Source organism: Grus americana, chromosome 2, assembly GCF_028858705.1.
Source record: "Grus americana isolate bGruAme1 chromosome 2, bGruAme1.mat, whole genome shotgun sequence".
NCBI classification, from domain to species: Eukaryota; Metazoa; Chordata; class Aves; order Gruiformes; family Gruidae; genus Grus; species Grus americana.
This window is the reverse complement of record NC_072853.1, coordinates 32,706,308-32,718,747: the sequence shown is the minus strand read 5'-3', so window position 1 is coordinate 32,718,747 and position 12,440 is coordinate 32,706,308. Positions and strand designations below refer to the sequence as shown.

Below are 12,440 nucleotides of genomic sequence, written 5' to 3'. Positions count from 1 at the left end.
ATCATTCTTTACTAAAGATATCTTCACCAAAAACAAGGTTGAAGGTCTTTGTTTCCCTTTCAAAGCTATTTGGAGGGAAGGAAGTGGGCTAGAGTAGATTTTTTAAGCTGGAAAAAGCCCCTAGGATGACTGTAATGCTTAGTTTTAATTATATGTAAAACTGATGATCCAACAGCTTCTTGGCTGCTGCTTTATTCTAGTGTCCCTTTACTTTTATACTGAAGGAAAGCATGTCTGATCCCAGCCTGACAATATTATTGATAGATTATTCTAGGAAAAGTTAAGTAAAAACAGGCTGGTTGACTTGTGAAAGGAAGTGCTGAAGAAAAATACTTGTTAAATCGCACGTAACTTGTTCACTCTAGCTGCCCACAAGCAGAAGAAAATTTGGCATGGCTCACACAAAGCATTTTTAATGTTCCCGTTAAGACTTGATACGAGATGTCAGCTATAGCAAATGTCTGTGCTGGCTTTTGCAGGTATCTATCAGTGTTTGCTGGCTCTGCCTGTGTGTGCAAATGGTAAAGGGTGCCCTTCCCTTGCTGTTTGAGGGTGCCTGCAGTAGGATGGGAAAGAAGGACCTCTACTCTGGAGCAGCGTGAAGAGCACATGGCAAAGGCTGGTGGAAAGCACTTCATTGCTCCACATAGGTAGGGCCAAAATAAAAGGTTTTGCATATGATGGAAACATTTGCATGCTGTTTCTCATGTAATTTATTATTTGTTTTGTCCTTTATCAAAAAGCAATCTTCCTCCTTTTCAATAACCAATGAAGATTTTGTTTGCTTTCCCTTTTCTGTGCCATCTATAAGACAATCAACTTTTTGCCTTTATAGGGACATGAATACAGATTGATTTGAGACATACATACTTCTGAATAAAATATGCAAAAAAAAGCAGTATCAGTAGAAGTGCCAAGGCAAATGTTTTTTTCCTAATGGAAATATTTGCATTTATTTGATTTGTAGAGTGGTAAACTGATAAACTAGTAAGTGTAATGCTAACTGAATCCAATGCCATGCACCACAGTGATTATTATGCAGTTAACTGCTTCAGCTAAGTGCCACTGTCGCTCAGTACTGTCATTAAAATTAACGGGTGGCTGCGCACTCAGAACTACCACCACTAAGCGTCCTCCTGATTGTTCCTTTGACATGGAAAAAGAAGCATGCAGATATTAATATTTCTTATCTAACAGGTCATTTGCCTCTTGCCCTGAAGGAAATGACACATTAGGTAGAAGTAATGCTCTATGGTTTCACAAAGTAGAAGATAATTATTGCATATGAAGACCTGTTAGAAACCAGAAGAATTAGTTATGATACACATACATTATCTCTGGTGGAGCTTCAAGTCAAACGGGTCAGTAAGCCAAAAACTTCTGAACTCTACCACTTAAGTATTGAGTAATACCGATGGTCATAAAGCTCCTGATATTTTTTAACTGAAGTGAATAATTGTACATCTCAAGATGCCATGTTATTTCAGTTGTTTCTGTAGAATAAAAACTGTTCGAGCTCTGAATAAAAAAGATTTATTCAACAAATATGCTTTTTTGTTTTTGATTACCCCCCTTTTATGATAGAGATGAATGCAGTTTTGACCTGACCTGAAATCACATTTGAGAATTCTGAGTAGATCTTTAACAAAGAAAATTGCCTAAATTCAGCAGCTTGCAAAAATGAGAACATATCTTCAGTCTCATCTCCAAAGCCAGAAATGCCCGACACTTGTTTGGAGTCCTTGTCTTCTGTCTACTATTTTAGGTGAGTGGAGCCCAGCCCAGAGGTTGGGAGAGACGTGTTACGCAATGCTTGTTTAGTGTAACAGATTTTGGCCGACAGATACCAACTGAGACTTGGCAGTCTAGGTAGACGGCGAAGTTAAATTCTGTGTAGACATGTTTACCTTTTTGTTAGCTACAAAACATGCTTGGGGGATTACATCAAATACCGTGCTCTGATAACGTGAGCTGTAGTCTCACCGATTTGGAAATGTAAGTGGCTGACGTTTTACACATTGAATTTGTACACTGCAGTGGTTATGAAACTTTCCCTGTAGCTTGTTTCTGGCTTAGGCCATATCTTTAATGGATGCCAGTTTAATAAGGTCAGATATGGTGTGTACTTCCAGAAGTTTTAGTAAGTATTCCTATAGCTGCTGGTTTATTTGAGATTATAACACTCTGACCTCCTGTTGTATGTAGCTATCTGAAATTGTATGTGCACATAAATGGATTAGATGACTTTTCATAGTAGTTTAGCTTCTACTAATTCCTTCCAAATACACCAAACTTTCCTAATGTGCCACGTTTTACAGGTGTCTCCTTCTCGATCTAGATTCTGCATTCTTGGAAAGAATGCAATTAGAAAAAATAAACAAAAAGACCTGTGCAGAAGTGGGTCAGTTTCTGGAATACCTGTTGTCTTCCTAATTAATCTTAAAGTTCTATTCAGGCTCCTACTCTGAGAGGTGGTGCCCTAAGGATTTTTTTTTTTTTTACACGTTTTGATATGTGAGGATGTGAAGTGTTGACAGTGAAGGATGTAAATTTTCTTTTACAAACTTTAGTGATTCAAACATTTATTAAATAATTGACTTCCTTGCAGCACTAGGTCATGCTATAATGCAGTAGTTTTTGGACATAGGTCTGGTAAGACCACAAACAATACCTAATGTCTGAATATCACAAAGGTGTCCCTTTAAAAGCACAGGTTTTACTTTCTTATTTGATAGAATCCCGGTATGGATTTCATATATGTAATGTATTTTAAAGTTATTCTACAGTTGGTTTTAAACCAATTACCAATATACAACCAAAACTGTCAGAGTACTAATAATATTTTGTGTGTAGTCTCAGACTATAAAACATCTATATTTACTTTTTCCCTTAGAGCTTCTTCCTTTTTAGTAAGAGGATTATATAAGAATTAGACAATCCTCATTATCAACCCTTTTCCCTGCCAAAAATAAATAAGATGTTAATTCTTGTGGTCGGGAGAAAAAATTTCAAAGGTTCAGTAGAATAAATAAGTTTGTTAGAACCAAGACTTCCAAACCTTAGAACTATAATCAACTTAAAACAATTTTGGAAATGTTTAATTGTTGTCAGTACTTTACTAAAGAGAGCTTATTTAGAGCCAGTTAGTACTTGGCTTGTGAGCAAATACGTTGTGCAAGGAGTCCCTCCCTACTCACTATATTGTCACTGCAGCCTCCTCTTCTTAGCCTAACGCTACCTTCCCAGCAGTGCTCTCACTGGATTTGTACCTTCTTATCCCAAAATGCTGGTTTCATTGCTTGATGCGAGCAGCCAGTCAGCAATCATGAAGATATGCAATTCCTCCAGGTTCTGTGAAAATTGGCAGCTGGGTGGAAGAAACCCAGTGCCTTGACTGAAGGAGTGGCTTCAATATAAAATTGCACTTTGTTGTAATAATAATCAACATGAGAGAAAGAATTACGAAACCTTGCAGTTTGCAGCCAACTTGACAGGCAAAGCTAGAGAAGACCAAGCATGGTTTGGTCCTGGTGCATTTGCAGCTGGGTTTTTTCTGTACGTGGTGCTGTACTACCACCACTCTGTGCAGGAGCAGGGCTTAGGCGTAAATCTGAAGTGTCCTAACACAGCTGTATGATTCTTCATGATGGTTTTTTCCTAATGGAGCAGAACCAGAATTTGTTTGCCCTTTTCTAAACAGGAAAGGTCAAAAATGAATGACACTATAGTGTGCTCACGGTTTTGTCCCCAGGTTTGTGTTGCCCTGACAAATTATGATAGATTACATTTATGAGCATGTATGAGTTTGTGTGAGCACGCATGTATGCGTTTTGCAGAGCTTAAAAGGAGTACTGCTGTTGAAATGGTGTTTGCTGGAGGCCTTTTGCCGCCTTTATGTCTCTCTGAAGGTTATTCTGTGGGTTTGGAAAATGTAGTAAGAAAACATTTTTGCAGACATAGATGCTCTAAATATTTGTTCATTGAAGAGTTTTGGAATTGCTGGTCTGCAGAACACTTGTTGGTGGCCTTAAGACAGTTGGCTGATCATGTTGTGCAGGCGCTGCTCCAGACACTAAGTGTTTACAGGATGGTATCTCATGCAGTTCTGCAGCGTAGATACAGATCTTGACTGCGAATGGAACTAGCGAGCTCTGTATATCCATTGAGATACAGCCCTGTGATAAAAGCATTTGAGAACTGCTATTCTAACATTAAATAAGGGTAACACCCCCTGCAATAAAATTACAGCCACCCAAGACTTCCCTCTCAATAAAAAAAAAACCAAACAACTAAACAAACTTGAACAAGCCATTAATTTTATATGATTTTATGTGCTCTTTTGCATATCCACTCTATTCTCAGATTTTTTTTTTATTTGTTAGACTTCATCTTCTTCAGAGGTATGACATGGCATTATGGTGGTCTAGTACATGAGATATATTTAAAATTGATTTTTCCCCAGCCTAATTAATGAGGATTATTTTATACGAGTAAAACTCCAAGATGCTGAGTCTTTGCCTCTGTTGTCATGATTTCAGGTATAGCCATGTCTGAATGATGTGGAATTTTTTAACAACTCTTCAGGCTTGAAAACTGGTGACAATATAAACCCAGAGTTTCTGTAGGCTAGCTCTTTATTTCTGAACCCGTCACTGGAGAAAGAAGGAGGAACTGCAAAATGACTCCGGGGGACTTTCTCCTGAGAGGAGGTCAAACACTGCTGTTAGAAGTAACGAGAAGAAGTAGTGTAACCCCGTTAGGGTTCTGTGTATTGCACCAGCTTTGCGAAACAGGGTTCCAGGTAGGCATGCTTGGGCTGGGGGAGGATGGGTCCTTGTCCTTCTGACCCTGAGCTTGAATCCTCCAAGTTCTTCTCAAACAGGAAAGGGTTTTTCTGACAAGCTTCCTTTAAATAAAGGATTAAAAAATAGAGAATTGTACTGAGAAGAAAGGAATAAACAGAAATTAATTTCAGTACTTCACTGCAACCTCATGTACCAGAGCTGTTTATATATTTTAGCTTATTAAGCAAAAACCAAAAGCAGATTCTTTCAGTCTTGGATATACCGCAAGATCAGCGTCTCTCAGTATGAATTCTTGGGAGAAAGATGACAAGCTGTCAGCACTCGGTAAAAAATATGTTCTTGTTCAAAAGATATATGAGTGAAGGGTGCGACACCGAGTAGCTAAGACTTCCAGGAAGGAGAGAGTCAAGAAATGAATCAGCAAGCATGAAGAAAGAGTATTGAAAGTGTCAAAGACTAGACATCTCTTATGAGATATGGATTTCTTTCTTGTCTTTGATTTCAGCCAAGATTCTCCTTTCTCAGGATACTCTGGTTTACTTTGAGGAATGTAGTGATTAGAAGTATCTGCCTATTCAAGTAGTTTCATTCAGAAATGAGGAGAGAAAACAAAAATATGCCATGAAATAAATTAAATAGTATCCAGTATTTTTATGACCTTCATTAGCGTTAACACAATATTGTAATATATTAATCTTTTTCACTTCATGTTCCCAGTTTTCTTTCTTTCCATTTTTTTAAACTAGGATATCTGATGCACCCTTACATAAAAGATAATCAGAATTTTTGCAGATTATTTTAACATATTCCTGTTTGTTAATTTTTTACTTTATGTGAAGTGCAAACTTCTAGGCTTCATACCAACAGTCTTAATGTCAACAGGGAGTTGTTTGTTTGCCTCTGATTCTACCTCTGATTCTGAGCTATTTGGAAATATTCTTTGTAGGGAGGCTTGTCTGTAATTTATACTATTAAGAGCTATTGTCCTTCTCCAGTAATAGAATTCATAGCAGTAATGAAGATGCAGGATGTTGCATCAGCCAACATTTTAGGCACCCCCAAATTAAAATTTTTTAAGATTGTTTGAAAATCAGAGCTGCTTGCACTGTCTGCAAACTTGGAAGACAGAGAAAGTACTGAGAAAACAGATGTGGTACTTATTTTTAGTAGGGAAGAGGGGGAAGGGAAGGAAAGGGATGGGTGGGAGGTTGTAGACAAGTCAACTAACTCCAATTTCCAGATAAATTCTGGAATAAAATATTCCAAATACATGTAAGTACTTGAAAGATCAAATTGAGATGAATTATAATCAGTTAGTTGTGTCGAGCCAGTATTATTTCTTTCTTTGATAGGATAGCGTGTCTTTTGGACAGAGAGGAAGCAGTACTTTTAATCTATCTCGGCATTATTAGGGCTTTTGATACTGTTATTTATGACATGCTTGCATAGTGAATAAGCTAGAGAAATATGGCCAAGGCAATGTATAACTAGCTGGGTGCAAGGCTTAGAATTCAGATTTCAAACAAGCTTGCCGTTGGAAGATGTGAAAGATCTGCAGCTGGTAAGAGTAAGTCAATACAAAACCAAACTACAGATGTGTGAATCTGACTCTAAAGTAGACCATGAATAAACATTACCTTTTTCCGTGCCATCTCTTTCTGTGCTTTTCGTCTTAGAATGTGTGTGGATATGTATGGACAGAGTGTTTTCTTCTGTCCTTTATGACCTTTGCCCGTTGGATCTGACTTTGTGCCTTGGACAGCCTCATTCTGTCCTTCATGGTTGAAAAAATTTTTTGCTCCTCATTCATTTCCTGTTGTATACTTTCTTCTTGAGTTAAGATTATTGAGGACCCACGATTTTGTCAAGCTGATCTCTTAAGTTTCCTTATTCTGTTTTTTCAGATGGTGCAATTGCTTTAATTTTGCTCTGAAGGAATGTACTATTTTTCTGCCAGTGAAATATAATTATTTCCTTGAAACTGGTGTCTTTTGTCTTGGTGTCCACTGTTCTTTTTCTGTCTCTTTTTTTCCTAGAAATGCTAAACTAGCATGTAATGATTCTGCTACTTGACCTGCCTATGTATGCACAGCTGATTCTCCTAGAAGCATTGCTGACGATTATAAGTCTCCTCTCACTCCTTTCTTCACCTTCTCTGTCAAACTGCACCCACACACCCACACCCAAATCATTAATAGAGTTTGCTTTTCTTTCCCAACGCTAGGAGACAGATTTTTGGACAACTATATGGGTCAGTCTCCTGACAGGGTGCTGGGTCTCCTAACCTTTACCTGGTCACTTCCAGTGTAACATCTTCCACTACCCCTGCGCTAAGGGGGTGCCCCCCGGCGCGCGGTAATGGCACGTCTCTTCCCCCACCCCAGCTGTCTTCCTGAACAGGCTTAGTCTGCTGCACATCCAGCCTGCACGAATTACCCCATCCATTCTCAGTTATGCTAATTGGCACAGGTAATCATACTTAATATTTGACATGTTCAGGGTCTTCTGTTCAGTTTCCTACATTTCTTTCTCTGGTACAGATGTCTGAAGTGTTCTGTAGAAGCACTGTTTGGTTTTGTCTCCTTGCCACCTTGTGTGACTTATTTTAAGGAATAATCATGCTGGATCAGTTCTTCACTTCTAGGCAGATACAACTGGTAGGTCATCCAGAAATACGTTTTCCGCGAAGAGAGGAAATATTAGTGGTAAGGCATTGTGGGAAAACAGATCTGGAAGAAGGGGACGGGAACATATTCAAGAGAGATAAAAGTTGACAAGAACTGGATAGTAAGGGGGCAGAGATCCTCTAGTGCAAAAGGAAGCTAACAGGCTGATCTCTTTTGCCTACCAAAGACAGAGAATGGGATTGTAACTCATGGGTAAATCTGGAGACTGAGCACAATGGGAAAGAGCTAGATAACTAACAGGTGCCTGATGCCAGAACAAATGCCCGTAAATAGGTTACAGATAACTTCAGGCTAGACACTGGAAAACGACAGCTAACCAAGGGAGAAAAACACATTTCTGGAGCAGTTTCCATTAGAAGAAGTGTTTAGGGTATATTGTGGCAGAGGTAAAACGAGACAAAAAAAAAAAAAAAGTGTATTAACAATATGAAAATACTCTTCCTAGGAGGTTGTAGGAGACACAGTCAAATGGCCCAATAGTACCTTTTAGCCCTGAGCTTTAGAAAAGATTTACAATACACTAAAGTCCATCTCTCATACTTACTTTCATTTTCTTTTTTGGTACAAACAGTTTTATATCCCCTACATAATTAAAGGCAGGGATTGATTTAGCAAAACCACACAAATGTACCTGCTGTGATTCTTTGAAGCTGTGAGTTAAAAAGAGTAGTTTTCTGGGGAGAGAAAAGAGTGATTCTTTGGTTTTAATGATTATTTAAAAGGCTAACGGGTAACTCCTGGTTATGTTTAGCTTATTCTTTATCCTGAAGAATTGATCACTTAAAATCAATGGTTGCCTAGTGACAAGCAATTAAGATATAATTTGATTACTTGTGCACAAATAAAATATTGCCTTGGCCTATAATGATGGTAACAAGCCTGAAGTTATGATTTTATCAGAGTTTTGGAGGTTTTAACAAGACGTACATAGGTTTTTTGCATGATGTACTTTGTGTTTATGTTCAAAGGTAGAATAAGGAGGCACACTTGGTGTTTTTTTTTGTTTGTTTGTGTTTTTTTTTTAATCCTGTAATATATTTTAAAAAATATTTTTGCCAGAAAAAAAAATATTCTGTGCAAGTCTTCTTTGCTGGGAGCTCTGGCTGGCTGAGCACCACCAACACTGGCAGAATCAGTGTTTGCCACTTATTTCTTCCAGTTCATCTGAGTAGGAGGGTAAATTCCTGGTGGATGTGAATTCGCTGATTGTGAGTTGCCTCAAAATACTGAAATAAGACATTGCAAAGACCAGTCACAAGAACCATAATGAAAGTATGTTGTGCTTTTTTACTAAGCTTCATTTGTGCTTCTGCAGATTGATGGTGTTGCAAATTACATTCTTTACAGGGGGTAACTGTTTTTCTGAAAATTAAATTGAAAAGAAGACACATCATAACAAATTTATGAGAAGATACATTAACACTATATCAGACTCAATTTATGAGGAGCATGAATTTGAGAAAGATGTTGTCGTGGTTTAGCCCCAGCCTGCAGCTGAGCACCACGTGGCAGTTCGCTTGCCCCTGCCCTCAGTGGGATGGAGAGGAGAATCGGAAGAAAAAGGTAAAACGCGTGAGTTGGGATAAGAACAGTTTACTGGGGCAGCAAAGGGGGAGGGAAATAACAACAAAAGTGCTTTTAACAGAATATACAAAGCGGGTGATACACAATGCAATTTGCTCACCCGACCAGACACCCAGCCTGTCCCTGAGCTACCGACTCCCTCCCGGCCAGCCCCCTTTATACGCTGAGCATGCTGTCATATGGTATGTAATACCCCTCTGGCTAGTTTGGGTCACCTGTCCTGGCTGTGTCCCCTCCCAGCTTCTTGTGAATATTAACTCTATCCTAGCTGAAAACCAGGACAGATGTTTATTGTTCTCTCAGATTTCAGTAGTACAGAAGTTTCAAATCAAAATTATTAAATTCTCTCAAGGGAGATTGTACTCAGCATTATTATTATTATTTATTATTTATTGCTGGATTGAGTGTTCAGACAGTAAGAAGGATTAGGCTAGCCAAACAGTTGAACCTGGGATAATTAAGTAGCCTGCTGTGGATTGGATCGGGACTACACAGACATTTTCAAGCCTAGAATACCTGTGGGAGGCTAGGAGGTGTCCACTGTCTCTCCAGGAGCATCCATATTACTTATTTTGGCTGCACTTTCCTAGGAAGCAGCTGTTGTATTTGTTCTCTTTGCAGCCATGGAGGTGAAATTCAGCATTTTGCTGTGCTGGAACCATTTCACTGCTTCAGTGGAGGCCAGTGGAGGCTGGAACAAATGCAAGTAACCCTTTTCTGAAGGATGCTTCTGTGTAAAATCATCCACCTCTCTTATTACAATCTTGTGGGTGATTTTTTTTTTTTTTAACTTAGCAGTTGCAATATCTATTACCAATACAGACAAAAATAAAACACATCATATAAAAATTGCTTGGTTTAGTTTATTAATGAACAGCAGGAGTAGTGAATGGCATCTTAAGTGCTACAGAACGCTACTGTTATGCAATCACTTTCCTTTTTGTATCTATAAGGCTGTACAACTTCCTTTTTAAAAAAGAGTTTTCATGCAAAAAATTGACTTCTTGCATGTGGCCTGTACTTTAAGTGCAGTGATGACCACGACACGTGGTGGAATTCTGACCTTAACAAAATATTGTTTATTTGATATGCCATATCAATTAATTCCTTATATAAGTAGCACATAGAAAACTTCATGTAAAATGTAACAGCAAGGTACTTTCTCACCAGTCAGACACAATGTGGGAGCATCTTGTAAGGATTTAAGTCTAGATGATGCTTTTTTCCCCCGGGTTCTTGTTTCACTTTGCTTTTTCTCTTCTGTTTAATGAAGGAAAGGAGGGTCTTCAGATCATGAAGGACCATCAAATAAACATGAGCATTTAGTAAGATGATGTAATCTTCATATTTTATGCATCCATGGAGAACTGAATGGAAATATGAAGGAAGAACAGGAAAACGGGTATTACTTTTGTATATGGCATCAGCTGTTCTGTTACCAGATTGCAATGTCACTTTTTATATCACTGCTATGAAAGAGACACTGTAAAAAATTTTTGAAACGGCTCAGAAAACAACCACAAGAACGATGTATAAATATTGTCTTCAAAAAGAGCTGGGTTGGTTCAGTTTATCCTAGAGGTAGTCGTCATTTGGCGTGATGCTGAGTGCTGAAGGAGAGCTCTGGCAAGAAGAGCATCTTCCATCTTGGGGTACGGTGCAAGCAGGAGCTAGAGGTTGGCCGGCAAGGTGGATATCACACAGACAGAGCCGGGGAAGCGCTGAGGAGAGAAAGGAGCCTTGTGAAGCTTTGCTGAAGTCTGATGAAGTAATGTATTGTGTTGATGAACGGGGTGCTTTAGTGTAGGCAGGTAGTGCAGATAAAATAAATATGGTTTTTTAGAAATTAGAGTGTGAGGTCTTTTTAATCTGTTTAACAATACAGTTTATCTTACTAGTCTATAAACGTTAGGGACAGGAATATGTAAATGTGTAACAGTACGTCCTGTTCATAGGGAAAACGTTGCCTGTGGCTAATCCTCCACGAGAGGGAGCTAGAACTGTCTTTAAAATGTTCGCAATAAAGCCTGTCAAACAACAGCCTAAACTCGACCTGAGGCGCTTACATTATCTTCTGACAAAGCCCGTGTTTTAGCTCAAATGCCGTACACAACCAGCTGCTCCTGTACGGGCTTTGCCCACCCTCGTGTCAGAGCAGCAAAGCGAGGGAACTGCTCTCATCCGCTCCAACTGCAATCGCCACCACCTCCTCCTTTTTTTTTTTTTTTTTCTCTCTATATCTGATGTGTACAGTGCCAAGGAATTATTAGCAATGCAAAGAAATTCTGCTGTGTCTCACTGCTATTAGCTCTGTTCGGATAATTAGCAAAAAAATGCCGTTCCTTATCTGAAAGTGTAGTTTATTGTGCTGCGTATCTGAGGCAACAAATGCAGGAGGCAAACTGGGGGGGTGAAACTGGAAATAAAGTATGCAGTGCCTTGCTGTGCAATAAAAGGTAAGAAGAGTTTTTGGATCATTGAGCTAGATCTGTAAAGCTGTACTTCCTACTGACTTAAACACAAACAAAACAACAAAGCCACTAATTGGAACCTTCTTCTAGGAGTATGCATGCTACATGGGAAAAAACAGACTTATAAAATCAGTTAGTGGACGATAATGGATTTCAGAATGACCCCGAGTTTTGAAATTGACTGCAATAAAAAATAACTGCTCTGAAGGAAGAGTCAGAGATCCTAAAAAATACTACAGCTAAAAAAACTTCCTCTGGCAAGTAAATGTCCCTTAAGAAGGTCAGCTGGAACTGCTGGTTGAACAGATGACACTCAAGCTGAATTCTGCACTGGAAATGTAGAGCTAACTGAGCAAGGGTGTATGCTGAGGGAGGCCTGTGAAGAAGCCTTCCCAAGGAAATTCCTGGGTCAGAGAAGTGTCCAACATCAAAGAGCATGAAGACTAGAGGTACATAAAGAAAATTAGAATTACGGAAAACTTCGAAATGGGCAAAGTATAGGAATACTTTTGTTGTCAAGTCAACAACATTTAGCAACAACAGTCTCATTTTCGCAGTGAAAACTATTGGTTATTGCATCATTGGATGTTACAGACAAAAAACCCACTCTTCTTCAGGCATGAGGCAGAAGGATTGCAGAATTTGGCGTATACGCGCACATGAAGGAGAGGGAAGGTACAACACTTCTCGTTCACTCGAGGCAAAACGCCTCGATTACTGTGCGCAGTAACTGGTCGATGGCTACTTAGACTAGTGTGCAAAGAAAGCTGCCTCATCACTAGGATCCATGGTGGATTTACCCATGTGTGCAGTCAGTCTTGTTGGCCTGAGCTTGGTGTCTGATGGACCTGATGGCCAGCCTTGAGGGGCAGTAAAGGCTGGTTAAAAGAGTG

General features: G+C 39.1%; 1 long non-coding RNA gene across 2 annotated transcripts; it reads left to right on the top strand.

Annotated features, from left to right (window-relative positions):
- The first annotated feature begins 296 nt into the window (after nt 1-296).
- On the top strand, nt 297-11,058 carry LOC129203647 (uncharacterized). Of its 2 annotated transcripts, none has more exons than XR_008576094.1 (4): nt 297-650; nt 1,585-1,765; nt 8,840-9,055; nt 10,350-11,058. It is a non-coding gene; the product is annotated as an uncharacterized LOC129203647 (long non-coding RNA). The 2 variants fall into 2 exon arrangements; XR_008576095.1 differs by lacking the exon at nt 297-650 and adding an exon at nt 816-1,361.
- The last annotated feature ends 1,382 nt before the right edge of the window (nt 11,059-12,440 follow it).